The sequence below is a fragment of the Aedes albopictus genome, chromosome 2, assembly GCF_035046485.1.
Source record: "Aedes albopictus strain Foshan chromosome 2, AalbF5, whole genome shotgun sequence".
Classification (NCBI taxonomy): domain Eukaryota; kingdom Metazoa; phylum Arthropoda; class Insecta; order Diptera; family Culicidae; genus Aedes; species Aedes albopictus.
Genome location: NC_085137.1, coordinates 499,432,814 through 499,451,410, shown reverse-complemented (window position 1 = coordinate 499,451,410; position 18,597 = coordinate 499,432,814). Strand labels below are relative to the sequence as shown.

Genomic DNA, 18,597 nt, shown 5'->3' with positions numbered 1-18,597 from the left:
CCGCTGGTTTGCACTAGGACCTGTCTGCACCGTCCATCCCGTCCTTTGATTGTGGAAAGAATCCGCCCACGCAGCCATCCGTTTCGGATCGACGGGTCAACGATGATTGCCAGGTCTCCGATCTCCGGCTCCTTGGAGTCTTCATACCATTTGGTACGGCCAGCTATAGTGGGAAGGTATTCCCGCACCCATCGATTCCAAAACTGGTTCACCAGGTTCGTGGTCAGTCTCCAGTTAGTCCTGAGGGACTCCGGGCGATCTGGAATAACCTCCGGCGGGTGAGTCACTCCCTGCGAGCTCAGCAGCAAGAAATGGTTCGGCGTTAGAGCTGCTTCCGATTCTGCGTCCAATGGCACACAGGTCAGGGGTCTAGAGTTGACTATTCCTTCCGCCTCAATCATCAAAGTCAGAAGAGTCTCGTCGTCCGGGTTTCTGGTAGTCGTTAGGGCCGCAAAGGCAATCTTGATGGACCTGACAAGCCTCTCCCATGAACCCCCCATGTGAGGGGCCGATGGCGGGTTGAATACCCACTTGGTGGCAGCGTTGGTGAAGACGGCGGATAGTTGTTGATTCATCTCTTGTATCTGCTGTTTAAGGTCATGACTCGCACCCAGGAAGTTGGTGCCATTGTCGCTTCTGATCTCCAGGGGCGCGCCTCTTCGTACTACGAACCGTCGTATTGCCATCTTACACGCCTCCGTAGTCAAGGAATGCACTACCTCTAGGTGGACAGCCCGGATGGTGAGGCATGTAAAGAGCGCCACCCACCGCTTGACCAGAGAGCGCCCGACCTTGACCTGAATGGGACCGAAGTAATCCAACCCCACAAAACTGAAGGGCCGAATGTACGGACTAAGGCGCGCCTTCGGTAGGGGAGCCTCACGCGGACACACAGGCTTGGCTCTGGACACCTTACACTGCATGCAGTTTTTTGACAAGCTTTTCACCAGCGCACGTAGGCACGGGACGTGGAACCGCTGACGAACTTCGTTGATCACCGTCTCGTTATTTGCGTGAAGATAGTGTCGATGATACCTTTCCACGACTAGATTGGTTAGCCGATGTCTTTTTGGGAGGATTATCGGGAATCTGGTGTCGAACGGTACGAAGATCGCACCGGCAATTCTCGTGTCCATTCGAGCTACACCGCACTCATCAACGAACGGCGACAGCTTGTAGATCGGGCTGGCTCGGCTAAGCTTCATCTTCTGCCCTTCTTTCGCCTTCTGTAGTTGGAACATCTCTTCTGGGAACTCCGCATGTTGCACCAGCCTCCAGATGACATTCTCAGCTTTATTGAGTTCCTCTTGGGTGATATGCAGGCTCTGCAGTGGCAGCTTCATCACCTTCCGCCGACAGTTGTCTGCGAAGCGGATGATATAGGCAACAGTCCGATTAAGCCTTTCGAATTTGGAAAAGCGGCTCCAGTCGACGGTTTCGTTGTGTTCCGTTGAACGATGGACATGACATGATCTAATTTCGATGATGGTTGCTTCGGGTTCGGCCTGACGTGGCCAACATTCCTCAGGTTTCCACAAGAAATCTGGCCCTTTCAACCAACGACTGTCGGGTTTCAAGTTTGGTCCACTGCCCCACTTTGTGCCATCGTCTGCGACGTTGACCTTCGATGGCACGTACCGCCACTCCGCGGGATTAGATTTCGAGAGGATTTCCCCTATCCTACAGGCGACGAATTGTCGGTAGCGCCGGTGGTCGGAATGGATCCAGGACAGCACGGTTTTTGAATCGGTCCAGAACACTCGTTGCGATATCGGCAGACTGTGACTGTTGCAGAGGGTCTTCATTAGCCTACAGCCTATCAAGGCAGCCTGGAGCTCCAACCTTGGGATCGAAAGCGCTTTTATCGGTGCTACCTTCGCTTTCCCGCCGACGAGCGCACAATGGTATTCTCCCTGAATGGTCGCCCTGAAGTAGGCCACACATGCGTATGCAGTCTCGCTACCGTCGACGAAAATATGGAGCTGCAAGTCTTCAATGCTGGACGCTGCCACGCCCGGGAAGTAGGCGCGTGGGATTCGAATCTCCTCGAGCTCCTTGAACTTCGACGTCCATAGTCGCCAACGCTCCAAGATGGGCTCTTCTACCATATCGTCCCAACCGGCTTTGGTTCGCCAGATGTCCTGAATAATAACACGACCATGGATGAGGAAATGCGAAAGGAGTCCCAGCGGGTCGAACTGGCTCATCACGCAGCGCAAGATTCCTCGCTTGGTGGGAGTAACGGTCGCCAAGTCGACTTCGTTGGAGAATACGAAGACATCCTCAGTTGCCTTCCACTGCATGCCCAGCACACGCTCTATTTGTGAACCGCTTTCGCTGACTATCTTCATCGAACCGGCGTCGGTTTCCCCGATCCGTTGGAGAACTGTGGATGAATTCGAGAGCCAGTTGCGAATGATGAACCCGCCTTGCCGATGCACCAGCTTGACTTCATCTATGACCTGGCACGCTTCTTCCTCGCTGTCAAAACTCTGCAGGTAATCGTCGACGTAGTGCCGACGCACGATCGCCTCCGCCGCCCTTGGGTAGTTCTCTGAGTGCTCGATTGCGTTCAAGTTTTTCACATATTGCGCCGAGCATGGGGAGCTGGTGGAGCCAAATGTCGCCACGTCGATGACGAAGATCCGGGGAGAGTTTCCGATTTCACCGGGCCAGAGAAAAAGCTGGCTATATCGATCTTCTCGCCGTATTTTAAGTTGGTGGAACATCTCCATAATATCGCCCACCACGGCGATTCTCCGTTCTCGAAATCCGCAAAGAACGTCGGGAAGAGGTTGCACCAAATCCGGCCCTTTCAGCAACATGCTGTTTAGCGAGACACCGTCCACCACTGCTGCTGCATCCCACACAATTCTAATCTTGTTCGGCTTCTTCGGATTCCTTACTATTCCAACCGGGAGGTACCACAGCTTTCTCTGGTCGACAGCTGCCAACTCTTCCCTCGTGGCCTGGTGAATGTACCCCTTCTGTTGGTACTCCGTGATCTGGCGCTGAACACACTCGAACAATACAGGATCCGCGTTGAAGCGCCTTTCCAGGCACCGTAACCGTCTCGCCGCCATTGCGTAACTATCTGGAAACTCTACGTAGTCGTAACGCCAAAGTAGCCCGGTCTCGAATCCGCCTTCAACTCGCCTGGTTGTCTTTTCGAGCAGTGCCCTCGCCCGTTTGTCCTCGTCGGACTCAGGACTCTGATCCACCGAGACGCCCACGTTTTCCACCGTGAAATACTTCTTGACTAGCTCGTGCAAACTATCGTCAGCACCACACCCACAAATATGCAAATTGCAACTCGCAAAGCTTGATCCGTTTGGCATCGATCCGTAGATTGCCCATCCAAGGCGAGACTTCGCCGCTATTGGTTCTCCTACGCGACCTTCTCGTATTTGTTGGGTGGCGGTGATATGGGTATTCTTTGCTCCGATGAGTATTCCTGGGGTTGTGGATTCGAAGTCCGTAACTGGCAGATTTCGCAGGTGGTCGAACCGATCAGCCAGTTCTTTGTAGCGCAATGTTTGGGCCGGTAGCGCTAGGGATTCCACAGTCCGGACGTCCTTCAACGAATATCGTTTGCCTCCTCCGATACCAGAAATCTCCACCTCCACTTGACGCGAACCTTCCTCTTCGCGGCTGATATTACTCGTCCAAGTTAGGCAGAGACGCATCTCCGCTCCTTCGGCCTGAAGAGAATCGGCTAGGCTCTTTTCCAAGAGCGTGACGGACGAACCCTCGTCGATAAAGGCTAATGTTTCCACACTACGTCCCTTGCAGAAAAGCCGCACTGGCAGCATGCGGAATAGCGTGGAACTTTGGGTGTGATGAGTGTTTACACCTTCGGTAGGACTTTTCCGTGGCACCTCGCCTCCTTGTGGCGCCGGCTTTGCTGCGGCCGGAGAATTTCCCGACTCGGAGTGCAGGAGCGGATGATGACGCATTTGGCAGCCTTGCACGTCACAACGAGCCGCGGACCGACATGGCTTCCTGCCATGCTTTCCGAGGCAGATCCGGCAGAGAAAATGGCTCTGGACCACTTTCCAACGGTCATCGGGATCCATCTTCTTGAAGACCTTGCACTCCTTCACTCGATGATCTGGATCCCCACAGGCAAGACAGGTGATTGAGGAAACCACCTTCGTCGGCTCCACTTTTGGTTTCTCAGATGACGTAGCATGTGCGTTCACGAAACCTTTCGGCTTCTCTTCCTTCTTCAGCTTTGCACTCTTCGGATCCAACGTTAGGGTGACTTCAGCGGCTGCTGACACAAGATTGGCCATGTATCGGCTGAAAACCCGGAGGTCAACCATCGCAAATTGCCGCTTGAATGCTACCCACTCGAGCTTCAAGTTCGCTGGAAGCTTATCCACGAGCTCCTGAAGTAACACTGGATTTGAGAGGTGTAGAATTTGTCCAGCCGCCTCCAGATGTTCGCAGAAGTTCTGCACTGCCATCCCGAAGGCTACAACTGTGCACAAATTGTCCGCTTTCGGTGCCGGAACCTCTCGTACCTTCTGGAGCAACGCGTAGATTATTTGTTCCGGGCGCCCATACAGCATCTGCAACGTCTGAATCACTTGCGGCACCGATGAAGGCAGTAGTAAACGGCTGCGAACCGCCTCCAAGGCCCCACCTTTCAGGCATCGTTGAAGTCGGCCAAGATTTTCTACGTTGCTGTATCCGCACGCTTCCGTGGAGGTGTTAAAGGCACTAATGAACATTGGCCACTCTTCTGAATTACCACTGAACGACGGGAGATCTTTAGGCATAACGTGCCGCGCGGCGAGTTGTCGAGCGGTCGGAGTCGAGTTGTCGACATTCGCGGCGGGAATGGTTTGAGCACCGAAAGACGCTTGCGAGATGTATGGGTTGTTTTGAGGAAGATTCGTTGGGAGGGGGTGAGGAGTGTAGGAATTAGGTGCGTTTATTGAACCCAAATGGAGATTACCTAGCCCTACACTAGCATATTGCGGATAAGCTACCTGCCCTACTGGTACGTAATTACTTATGCTATTCGTTACCTGACACGGTTGGCTTACGTATCCCGATTGCATCGGGTGGCTTCCTAGCTGTTCCACCGAGCTGATGGATGGTGGCAAACACTGGGTGGAGCTGGTGAGACCCGCCATAGGGTTGACCCAATTCGCATTAGTGATCGGCGTCGACGATCCCGGACGGTTCGCTCCTCCTCCAGGTTGGAAATCACGCATAAAACTGGTAGCTTGTCCCGCCGCATACGCACTCGCAGGTAGGGGGGCTCGGTTAGCTTGTGAAGCCAGCGCGTTGGAAGGTGGTTGGGAAATTGACCCTGATTCGCTCCCGAAGACAGACGTGCTAGTCGGTAGGCATGTCCGCACAACCTGCGGTGTTGGTCTTGTTCCCCCAGCCGAGGGTTGCTGCAGCCTTGTCCCAGAAATCGTCGGGACCGTCACCGTACTCGCCGGAGCAGAGAATTGCTGATTCTGGCTGACAGCGACCTGGTCCAACCGACTCATCCAGTCTCCAAGACCACTGGATTCCGCTTCAACGCTGGTTTCTTCACACCTCCCGTTCACTATGTCGTACCTTGCCTTCCAAACCTCCTTCTCCAACTGTAGCTTCCGCTGCTCGAGCTGGGCCGCCTGCTGTAGTTCGATCTCCCTAAGCAAGACGGCCTTTCGCTCTTCTAGCAGTTTGAGGTTAAGCCGGGCAATCTCACTCATCGATCCTGCGCCCTGAGGTGAGCCGTTTGATTGCTGCTGCTCGCTACGGGTTAGTCCACTGGGTTCTCCGGCGGCGCCACATGATGTTGACTTGGCGACACAATCCGAGCACTTCCAGTGGTCCTCCTTCTTCCCGTCGTCGAATCCCACACATCCGAAATGCGACCACTTGAGGCAGCCTTCGCATTGCACCATATCGTCTATGTTGTTGGGCAATTCACACACCTGGCAATCGAAACAGTCGGTCTCCGGCATCCTAATTGGCCTGTTCCGATGTGATTCGCAACAATTTTTGAGTTTGTTGGAACGTTTCGGACGTTTTCGGAGGGTTTTGTAGCACACCGTTTTTGTGGTTAAGTGAGCTCAAAAATTGGTCTCCTAGTTGGAATTCTCGATGTTGGCAATAGGATGACGGACTGAATTCATGAATTAAAGGATCTTACAAAATACTTTTTACTCTGCCTTTTTCGTGTAATGCAAAGAATGGTGTTGAGAATGATTAGCAGGAATTTTGGCAACTGACATCTATCAGCGTCTGACAGAACTTTGACGGAAGAAAGCACGAGGTTGTGCGCTATCGGATACCAGTGGCGTAGGGTTGCCCCCAACACGAAGAAATATATAATAACGCCAAAACAATACCAGGCACTCAGAAATTCCATAGTTTTTTGCCTATTCCTGGCGACAAAGTAAAGGCAAACAGGTATTCTAATTCAGAAGATGAACCAAAAATATTTAGTATGATCGGAAAAAATAGAAAAGAACATGTTTGAAATTGGCTCTAAGACACACATATATATTTGAAAAAATCATAATTATAAATAATTGTATATTTAAAAGTGCACTTCAATACATATTGCGATCAAACATTACATTTCCTAAGAAAATACATTTGTAATATTGCGAAGTTTTTATGTATAGGAAAACCCTTCCAAATGATTGAATAAATAACACAAAATCTCCTAGAAAATTGAGTTTCATTGGATTCTGGGATTGTTATGGCCTTCACTGGTTTTATTGTTGATAACAAAATACACTGAAAAAAAATCATTCGAACAAGAAAAAGTTGTTGTTAGAAAAACTTTTTTTCCTTAAAAGTGCCCATCTTGTGATGTGTGGACGGTTGGTAAGGAACATAATTACCTGTCTTGAGACAAAATTTCATCAAAATCAAAAAAGGTGTTTTTTTTAAATCAACTTTGAATTTTTAGAAATGATTTTTTTCAGTGTAGGGCTCATTTTGGATTTTTTTCAGTATTTTTTTCTTAAAATTTGACTTATTTTGTGATAATCACCCATACAACACTTTTTTGTAGGAGTAGTCATTTTTTGATTAAAAACATTTTTAAAAAATCCATAAAAAAAGTTTAGCCCTTTTCAAAAGTCAGTCGAGAAAAAAAATAGAAAAATGAGTATGCAAAGTGGCTTATCTGGGCAAGGTCTACACACCAAGAAAGTTTCGTTGTAATCTGAGAGGGTGCTGCCTACATTTGTTCGAGTTGGCGCGAAATCCGTCATATGTTTCATGAAATTGTGAATGAAATAATCCAAGATTGCCTTGATGATCGCGACGTTTAATCAGGATAATTAATTAGCAGTTTACGCTGTTAAGTGAATCCCCTTATTATAAACTTTATTAATCTTATTTTTTTTTGTATTTCATAATTTGCTGTTCCCACTTCAACTAAACCCTTGTAATCAATCGAAATGCCGAACATCCAACCAAAGCAAAAATGCACATAGAAGTTGCTGCGGAACGCAAAAAAAGAACAAAAACGCCAGCGGAAAGCTAGCAATTTCTGCTGCTGCTGCTGCACCACTACTACCAATAATGGCAGAGCTGGGCCCCAGAGAGCACAGCCACAGCCAGAAGTAGATACGGGGAATAATACTAAACAAATAAAGGTGAAACATTGAATGCAATGCACATATAATAATGCAAACCAAGCAGGCGGAGGAATGATTTGCTCCGCTTGAAAGACTTTCTCTCCACACTGCACACAAGAACTATAAGTAGGCTTGGAAAAATCAATTTAGGTATATTTAATTCTGCGTTTACTACGATGAAGCATGATGACTGAGAAACGAGTGATTTTCACTAAAACTGGAAGAGGAAGATTGCAAAACAAATATTGCATAAAGAAAGAGATTCACTACGTCTATTCTGAATCAGAACAAACATTAATTAAATATTCAACAACTAGCAATGACAAAGTGAACTTATTGATTATTTTTTGCCACATTTGGAAAAGTTTCCCTGAATACTTTGAGTGCCTCATAAACCCTAATTCTGCTGCCGGGGGTGTCCTGCTGCCCCGGTGGAAGAGAGGCAGCCCCGGCAGAAAATTGAGCCAACTCCCCATTTTGGTGGCTGGCACTCGAGAGGACGAGCGCAAAAGTTGCCATCTTGCCATACAATGCTCGTGTGCCGCCGCCATCGTCGTCGGCAGGGTCCAAATTCCCGGGAAGTGCCGATATCAGCAAATTTCACCTCCATCAACTCACCCGCACAAATCCGGGCACAGCCTGCGGCCCCAGCAGCTACGCACCACCGATGAGCATTTTTCGCAGAACGCCAATAATAATCGCCAAGCAATCGACCGTGAACGGGGAGGGCCGATAGGAAAAAAATACAAGCAAGATCAAAAATCGATGCTTTTACCTCAAATCGGACCAGGTCCGGGTCGAAAAACGGCTCGATTCAATCAAACACTTCACTGTAACACTTTTCCGCACTTTATTCACCGTTTAAAACATGATTCTTCACCAATTCAGTCACTTTTCACTCGAATTTCAGTCCAAATTTTCAGGCAGCCATTAAAAAGAACGGCGTTTAGTCTTTTTACTTATTCTGCTTTTGCCTGCGACCGAGACCGAGAGCTCTGCTGCTGCTGCTGCTGGCTCGGCTGCCTGCTTCTTCACTCTTTCCTTCTCCTCTTCTGCTGGGGGAGGTGATTCTTCTCACCGCCGCCGCCGCACACACCGAGGACCGTACGGGACCGCCGCGGATCGGAGCACACCACAAAACAGTCAGTCAGCCGAACGCGAAGAACACACACTGAACTTGGTGTGTTGTAAGAAAACTTTACTGCTCTGCTCTGCTGCTGGTTGCAAGTTTGTTGTTGTTTTTGCTGTTTTTGCTGCTCGGCGGCTTGCGTGCGTTTCGATTTCGCGTGCACTCACACCAACACAGACGCTCCGAAAAGTCAAAACATTTTTTTTTGTTTGTTTGACAGAGTTGTCAACACAAAAATAGGTCTGTGCATTCTGGAGGGATAGGATAGCGGTATTCGGAGCAATTTGCGAATAGGGCGAATTTCAGTAATGCCTAGTTTACATTGTTCAACTGAAACGATCATTTCACTTGCTAACTTCTCAAAAATGTTCAATCCAATGAATGGTGTGTTTAGACTGAGCAAATGACTTGAGTGTTCACTTGAATGCATTTCAGTTGAAGCAAGTGTTTACATTGTTCAACTCGTGCGGAGCGTAAGCAAACTGAATTGAATTCATTTCACTGACTTGAATTCAGCTCAGATGAATCGCGGGTTTAGACGGGGCAAGTGAGACGATTTCGGTCGACTTGCATGAAAAAGTTCAACATGTTCAACTTTCGTTCAAGTCAAGTCAGTTGCTCAAGTGAGATGAATGGTGGTGTTTACACGTTCAATTCGCATTCAAGTGGGCTTTTTCCATTGACTTGAATCAAGTCACTTGTGTGGTGCCCATCCACCGAATTTTGTGTCACGTCCGCGTTTTGGTGCCCATCAGCAAAATTCACCGGAACGTCCACGTTGCGGTGTCCATCGGCCGAATTTTCTTGCGCGTCCACAGATCTGGCTGGCTTGGGGTACTCCCGTCGTTCCATCCCAAACACTAAAATTTGCACCCGTCCGTGGCAAGCGTCGTCAACTGAATGCCGAATCGTACCACAGATCTCCGTCATGCACCCGATCCCGATCGTTCAAAGAGGGATCGGAGAGTTTACTCACCTACACTCTCACATTCTCGACTGCCGACAAGAGCGAAAGAGACGGAGGAAACGCACATGATCGCACACACATGCGCGGCTGTACCCGTTCCTCTCATTAAAGACCGTTTGCTTCTCACTCAGCTCGCACACTCCGGTTGCATGATGCCGAACCCGACAATTATGAAGAAATTCTCCCACTCTCTCGCGTGATTCTTCGTAGGCTGTTCGGTTCGGTTTTTGTTCTGTTTTTTTCTAACTTCCGCCTTGATCGGTTGGCAGAAACCCCTGGAGCTGAAAATGCTCCAACTATCACGGAAAAGTAAATCGCGCTGAAACTGAACTGTGAGGATGGTATGCACTTTACCAATTTATTTCAATTTTTCATAATAAGGCAATCAATACAACGTTATTTATTTTGTTTTGTTTCATTCATTTTCTTTTTTTTTAATTCATTTTATTTGGGCTCACGGTATTTCCCACATTCCATCCCGTCTCTACTCTCAACAGTAAATATTATACACAAAACGGTCATCAAGCTTCGCCGGTTTCCGCAGAGTATCGCGTTGTCGTAAAACTCTTGTAGTTGTGTCATCGGTTCTTCCAGTGTTCGCTGGAGAGTGGCTTGCACCCTCCTCAAGGGCGGGCTGGGTTTCACCTGTAATCTCTTCGAGGCTTGTGTGATGATTCAATGGGGCTCTCCTCACATCCTGAACGTTTCTGGTATATTGAACGTTCCCACTGTTGACCAGAACAACTTTAGCTCCCTGCCTTGCTATTACAGTAAAACGTTCCGATGAGAATGTTGGATCTACCTTCGATTTCTTTTGTTGAGCCATCAATACCGTGTCACCGATGCGAATATCAGATTCTTTGGCCCCATGTGCTAAGTCTGCATACCCGGATAAAAAATGACCATTCATTACATGGTAAATATTATTAACATATGACTGGTTTTATTGTTCACAATAAAACTCATAGTAGATATATTGTTACTTTTTACAATAGAAATCAAGCCCATATAGTTCGTACAATAAGTGAACATTAGCTTTATTAGTGACTAATTGATTCGATTGTTTTTCAATAGTTCTATAATCATTTAAAGTTATTATCAGTAAACATTAATTTAATTGGTTTTTATATAGTTGCAAAGTTGCCTGCAAAGTTCTCATGGACCTTTTATTAAAAAAGAGTTTATTTCTCAATTACACTTAAAAACAATTAGTAACAAATAAATAACAATAAATATTATTGTTGCTTGGATCAGGTTTGTATAATCAAATACAAAATCACTTGACATATTTTTTTTAAGTTTTCGCGTTTTTGTTTTAAATTTGAGTACAGTAGATGTTTCGGTTATCGAATGTTATTCGCTGAAACTTCAACGACTGACAGACGTCAAGCCGTGTTGGCAGAGGAAGCTCTCAATGAATAACTGAAGAAGTACTTATAAAAAACTAGCTGAAAAGCAGGTTTTAGCCAAGTGAGGACGTTAAGACGAGAAAAAGATGAACAATGATTTTACTAATGTTTTCCAATAAATTAAAGGAAACTAGTAAACAGTAAACTACCATTGATAACAATACAAATACAATTTGTGTAATGGGGTCAATTGAACCGATGTTAAAATAAACATGCAATAATATTTGTTGTTATGTAAACAGATTTCGCCTTTGAAAAACCAAAGAATTCATATTTCTTGGTAAAATTTTTCTTCAGCATTTACAGATACTAATGGCCACATGAATTGTGAACGATTTATGGTATGGATCATACGACCTGAGGTCTGACTTGTGATATTTGGCAGTTATTTGAAAAGATTGATGATAGATCTCATCAACAGCTGCCAAGCAACACATACCAGACAGACATCAGAGTGTTTGACACTTATCATAAAATGTGCATATCATTCTGGCGGCCGTTAGTGCTCGTAAATGCTGGATATAAATGTTAGCGGGAAATTTAAATTCTATGGATTTTCAAAAGCGAAAACTGCTTACAAATAACAACAAATATTATTGTATTTTTATTGTAACAACGATTCATTTGACGCCATTCAATTAATTGTATTTGTATTGTAAAAACAATAAAAAATCATTAAGATATATTGTTTTCTTTTGAAAATTGCCCTAAAAATGTCTCATTAAAACACAATACATTCTATTGTTTTTCGCGAAAAAGTGTATGAAAATTTTCTCAAAATTTTATGGTTAAGATACATAACGACCACCATTTTTTATTGTAAAAGTGCCATTTACCATTCGCCGAATGGTATAGAACAATAGGGGTGATGGTGAGTGTACCGTGTAAATTACAATACGTTTGATGGTGAATATTTTTCGAAAAAATGGTGTTGTAACAATAAAATTTATCGTATTTTTATGATATTTTTTATCAGGGTACTGCTTGCTCAGAAACTTGGCTTCACAGTCTCGCTCCCTTACATCCAATCGATCCAATTGCTTTGTTTCCGACCCGCTCCACAGGCTAGGGAAGGTGCCTCGATACCTCCACCCGACCAACAGCTCAAAAGGCGTAACGCCTAGCCGAGAATGAGGAATCAATGTATTATGTTTGTGGACGTAAAGTTGTAATGCTTCTCGCCAGTTTACGCCGTCCAATTTTGCGGAAGCTACCGCCTTGATCAGACCCTGGTTCTGCCGTTCGACTATTCCATTTGTCTGCGGACAGAGAGGTATCGATTTTCGGATTTTCACTCCTCTCTCCTCCCAAAACTCAATGAAAACCGAGCTTTGGAACGGCGGCCCATTATCGCTTTGGATAATCGTTGGGAAACCCCAAGTCCGGAAAGTTTGGCAAAGTGCTCTGTTGGTGTTGTTCGCATCGGTGTGGCCCATCTCGATTACTGACAAATATCGAGAATAAGTGTCAACAACCACCAAAAATGTGCCCACTCCAGTCCCAGGAATGGAAAGAAAATCAATCTGGATGATCTCCCAGGGGCCTTCCGGAAGCTCTCTACTGGACAACGGTAGAGGTGGGTTTTTACGAGCCAGTACTGCACAAGTTTCGCAACTTTTCACAAACTGTACTACATCCTGTGACATGCCTGGCCACCAAAAGAATCTGCGCATGATTCTTTTCATTGCGACCTCGCCAACATGACCCCCGTGAGCCGAATTCATAGCCTTATTTCGCAAAGCTTTCGGAAGAACCGTACTTTCGCTCTTAAATATGAGATCTCCCAAGATGTGTAGCTCTTTCTTGTGGGCCTCAAATTTTTGCAAATGTTTCGGCCACCAGTTCTTTTTTACTGCTTCCTTCACATTCATCAGCTCATCGTCTTGTCCAGAGAATTGTTCGATTTCATCCCATGTGATTTCCATACACCCGGAATCTAACGTGTACAGAAAGTTGTTAGAGTCTTCCTCCTCAAAGGGAATGGGATTCTGAGTATCCTGGATCAATCTAAACGATAAACGGTATATTATATTACCCTAACCCCTGTTCTATGTGTCACTGAATGGTTACTAACCTTGAAAGGGCGTCCGCCACATTTTGCTCTCCAGGTACTCTCTTGATCTCGAAATCGTATGGCTGGAGTCTCAACGCCCATGATTCAGCCCGGGAGACCGCTCTTTTACCCAACCGATGTTGCGAACTGAATATAAATTCATTGGCCTCCGAATCTGTACGGATGACGAAGAAGCGACCTAAGAGATAGTACGAAAAACGCTCTACCGCCCACACAACGGCTAACGCTTCCTTTTGCGTTTGTGGGTAGCGTTTCTCGGGCGCAGTTAATGCTTTTGACGCGCATGCAATAATCCTTGGGGTGCCCTCAGAGTTGTGTTGCACTACTACTGCTCCCAGTCCCGTTGGAGAGGCATCTACAAATAGCTCAACATCGTCCGTGACACTGTAGTATCCAAGTTTCGTAATGTCGTTTAACGCATCATTCCGCAAAAAGTTAAACTCCCGTTCCTCTTCCGAAGTCCAATAAAAGTATACTGAGTTAGCCAGTTTTCGTAGGTTCTCTGTCTTATCCGCACGATTTCGAATGAACTTGTCTGTGAATGTTACGAGGCCCAAGAAGCTTTTAACCTCGGAACAGGTTGTTGGTTTCCTGAAATTCTTTATGGCGTCTATTTTATCGCCTTCTACCATCCATCCATCTGGGGTCAAGATGAAGCCCACAAACTTCACTGTTTGGCTCCCGTAAACGCACTTCGAATCGTTGAGTTGGACGTTGTGGCTCTGGAAACGGGCTAGTACTTCTGCGAGATTGGCATCGTGTTCCTCTTTCGTCTTCCCGTGAACTAAAACATCATCCAAATAGTTGACTACCCCCTTGCAACCACCCAGGATGTTCTTCTCCAAAACTTCCTGGAATATGTCAGGGGCATTACATAATCCGAAGGGAAGTCGAATGCACCGGTATACTCCAAATTCCGTGTAGAAATTTGTCAAATGGCGCGACTGTTGATCCAATTCGACATGATAAAACGCGTTCGACAAATCAATTGTCGAAAACCAACGAGCGCCATCCAATTCCGCAAGGATCTTTTCTAGGGTAGGCATTACAAATGGTGTTCGGTAAATGTACTGATTTGGACCTCTGAGGTCAATAACCAGTCTGAAGTCTTCGCCACCCTTTGGGACAACAAGCACCGATGAGCAAAAGGACTTGTCCATTTCGTCAGACACGGGCTCAATAATATCTGCTGCCATCAATTGGTTTAATCTCTGTTGCACCATCGGTTTTATCGCTAACGGAATGTTGGTGAATATATTGCGGCAAGGGGCCACGTCCTTGTTGTAGTTGATCCTTACTGGTGGTATATTGAACTTCGGGAACGGAGTGCTACCAGAAACGGACAATATGTCCGCTGAATGTAATCTTGCATCGACCCAAGAAACGCTTTTGTCTTCGTTGAACGTTACTGGGACTTTCATTCCAAGCATCAGCACGCAATATCGAGTAGCTGTCGGCCTACTCAACAACGAACGCCGTTCGTCTACCACATAAAACTTTTCCATCAGTATCGGTCGATCGTCCGAAATGAAAAGATGTGCTTCGAAAGTAGCAATAACCGCAATTTCACCTGCTGTGGCATATGCGCGGAGGGATCTATCTGCTTGATTTTTAAGGTTATATACGGAGCTGCTGTAATCTGTCTTGCTCATTAGCTTTTGAAATAACGTATTTGTGAATGTATTCACATGTGCGCCCGAATCAATTAAAAATTCACACTGCATTCCTGCAACCGTGGCTGCTATTATTCCTTCGTCCTTCAAAACAGTCATAGGAGACACCTCTTGAGCCAGTTTTGCGATCTCAACCTGTGATGGAATAAACACTAATTAACAGTGAACGCATAGATCTTTCTTCGAATACTGATGCTATTGATTTCCAATAATACCGTTGACGACTAACTTATTTCAGACCTTGTTTACATGGAATAACTTTTAATTAAATAAAAGATGCTATAAATTTATTGTTTGAATTCATTTTATTCAATAAATGAAAGCATATCAAATTATTTTGATAGATTAAACAATGAAACGAAATCAATCATGAAACAAATTAAACGACAACGCCTATGAATGCTGTCACAGGTATAAAAATCAAATATCGGTATACATTATCATTAATTTCCGGGTACATCACTTACATTCTCCGGTTTTGGTTCCACATCCATCTCTTCGACTGCTGCTACCTTCTTGATGCTCGCTTCTGGTATTTCCGATTTGAACTCGTTCATCACAGCCGGTCTGAATGGAGCCCTGCAAACTCTTTGAAAATGACCAACTTTGCTGCAGTTTCGACAGATCTTGTCAATGGCTGGACATTCCGAAGGCAAGTGGTACACGTTTCCACATCTCCAGCATCGTTCTCCGCGGTCATAGTTTGTTCCTCGATGCCCGGGCGTGTCACGACGGGTGTTGCGTTGACTAGCGAATTCTCCGAAACGTGATTTGCCCCGAGAATTGAAAGCAGGCGCCGACTGATACGGGTGGAAACGACCACGGGCTGCTTGGTTCCTGGGATAATCTGCTCTTATCGGTGCAATGACTGCCGGCTCTGACTGAATGTGTTTTTGCCTGTAGTACTCCTCGTTTAGTCGAATGGTTTCGATCTCGCGAACTTTATCGGCCAAGTCAGTGATTGAACCCCCTTTGTTCAGGATTCGTAGCGCTGCTGTCCGTACATCACGATTTCGTGCCTGTCCTGCGACTGTTCCGGTGATTTCTTCGAACTCTTTTCCTGTACTGAATTCACATAGCCGTGCGGTTGCTGCAACGCGATTGACGAACTGCAGATCAGACTCATCTGGTTTCTGGGACATTAGCGCAAGTTTTCTCCTCTGCAACATAATGTCTGACCCCGAACCGAAGTAGGCTTTCAAACGGTGCATTGCATTGGCAAACGGCTGTGTTTCTGCAGAGGGAGCATCCTCGGTGGAGCTTGTGTTCTTGAATACCCCAAGTAGTCGGGGCCCGGCCTTGATTTTGAACAGGGTGAATCTGGTTTCTTCATCTTGAATCCCTGCCAACTTCATCGAGTCGATCAACAGGTCCTTCCACATCTCAAAAGAGTGTCTGTTGATGTCATCGTCGTCCGCCAGTGGAACACACTCCGGGACGTTCAGCGAGGACACTGAAAGCTGGGTCACCGATGACATGAAACGAGTTTCTTCGGCGTTCGTCACCGTTGCTGCTCGACGAGTACTACATGGTCTTGGCGCTCCATCGAAGTCAACGCTGCTCTCCTCGACAACACATCGACTATTGTTCAAAATGTCCGCACGTGCTTTCAAAGCCTCCTTTTCCGCACGTTCTCGTGCCAGCGCCTCCTCCAAAGCTAACATACGAGCCTTAGATTCCTCCAGCTCCTTACTTAATGCTTTGAACTTGTCGGTTTTCGATGATTTGTCCGTCGTCTTAGACGCCTTAGCGACTTTAACTTTCTTCTTCTTTGACGTTGGCTCGCTGAAACAATCAAATAAAAAATTTCTCTTAGTATCTTATGTACAAAGCGTAAGAATTGTGCATCTATATGTCCAATTTTAAAACCACATCTAACCAATTTTTCTCTATGCAGTACAAATTATTCCATTCTATTCACTAAGACTGTGTCTTCTGGAACTTTCTTTCATTATCGATCACATCAATTTTCTCTTAGCGTTACTTTTAGTATCCAAGAATTATGCATTATACAGTGGAATGCAAGATGATTGCAATACAAACATAGAATAAAATTCATTTTTCAACAATATCCACGCGATCGTACATCACTTCCAAATCCATACTATGGATACCAATAAAAAGCCCCGTCTCGTTTTATCAAACATCACTTCTTGTTTCTGGCACACGCGTTCTCTAAAAGCTTTAATTTCTACGCTGATTTGAGACCCCATATAATCTTTCTCTTGGCGTCCAGTCTGAACAATAATTTACGTTGAGCCATTTTTATTTAACCCGAAACCATTTGTTTTCACATTTTTTCCACCTTTGAACACTGTAAATTCAGATATGTTAAAATCATTGTTCTTTTTCTCATGCCGCTCATTTATTTTTGAACTTTTTTTTTCAAATTTCGACAAAACTACTTTTTTACCCTTCCGTCAAAAAAAAGCAAATATATATATTTGAAACACAGCGCTTTTCCGTCCTTCCGTCGGAAAGCACTCAATAGTCTCGTTATTCCAGTTCCGCCCTTCCGTCGGAATGGTTGCTATGCTTTGCGTATTAAGTCTTGATAATTTTAAAATTTTACTACCACGTTTCCATCTGATCGACTTTCCACTGACATTTGCCCCACCATCTATTCCATATTTTTCATCCCGACGTATTTCCGCCCTTCCGTCGGAAAGCATTCAATAGTTCAGCCACCCTTATGTCACTCCTCCGTTGGAACACGTTCGCAATTTACATAATCCATTTCCAACTTCCATAGTGTGTCCCTTCCACGATTCCGCTTGACTCCAGCAAATTTCATCCATTCGACACCTTTTGTTTCCCCTCGCGGCCATTTTTAGCTACAAATGCCGGTTGCACCATCACTGCACTAACCGCTTACACCGTATTCTTCACATAATCACCCAACAGTTTTTCCCTGCTACTTACCGCATGGGAGCGTTTGCTGCGCCATTGTGGTGCCCATCCACCGAATTTTGTGTCACGTCCGCGTTTTGGTGCCCATTAGCAAAATTCACCGGAACGTCCACGTTGCGGTGTCCATCGGCCGAATTTTCTTGCGCGTCCACAGATCTGGCTGGCTTGGGGTACTCCCGTCGTTCCATCCCAAACACTAAAATTTGCACCCGTCCGTGGCAAGCGTCGTCAACTGAATGCCGAATCGTACCACAGATCTCCGTCATGCACCCGATCCCGATCGTTCAAAGAGGGATCGGAGAGTTTACTCACCTACACTCTCACATTCTCGACTGCCGACAAGAGCGAAAGAGACGGAGGAAACGCACATGATCGCACACACATGCGCGGCTGTACCCGTTCCTCTCATTAAAGACCGTTTGCTTCTCACTCAGCTCGCACACTCCGGTTGCATGATGCCGAACCCGACAATTATGAAGAAATTCTCCCACTCTCTCGCGTGATTCTTCGTAGGCTGTTCGGTTCGGTTTTTGTTCTGTTTTTTTCTAACTTCCGCCTTGATCGGTTGGCAGAAACCCCTGGAGCTGAAAATGCTCCAACTATCACGGAAAAGTAAATCGCGCTGAAACTGAACTGTGAGGATGGTATGCACTTTACCAATTTATTTCAATTTTTCATAATAAGGCAATCAATACAACGTTATTTATTTTGTTTTGTTTCATTCATTTTCTTTTTTTTTAATTCATTCTATTTGGGCTCACGGTATTTCCCACAACTTGCACTGTCTAAACCAGGCATAAGTCCATAGTCTTATAGGGCACTGCATTGTTT

The 18,597-nt window shown here is 45.8% G+C and overlaps 1 protein-coding gene across 3 annotated transcripts in view; it reads right to left on the bottom strand.

Moving 5' to 3' along the window:
- LOC115265418 (uncharacterized) overlaps positions 1–8,827 on the bottom strand; it is a 62,505-nt gene extending 53,678 nt beyond the window's left edge. Inside the window, exon 1 of one of the 3 annotated variants that reach the window (XM_062854404.1) lies at positions 8,380–8,827. The gene's annotated coding sequence lies outside the window, so the exon portion shown is untranslated. Of the gene's footprint in view, positions 1–8,222 lie in introns of all 3 variants that reach the window. The other 2 variants (XM_029870425.2, XM_029870426.2) reach the window with 2 other exon arrangements.
- Between the last annotated feature and the right edge of the window lie 9,770 nt (positions 8,828–18,597).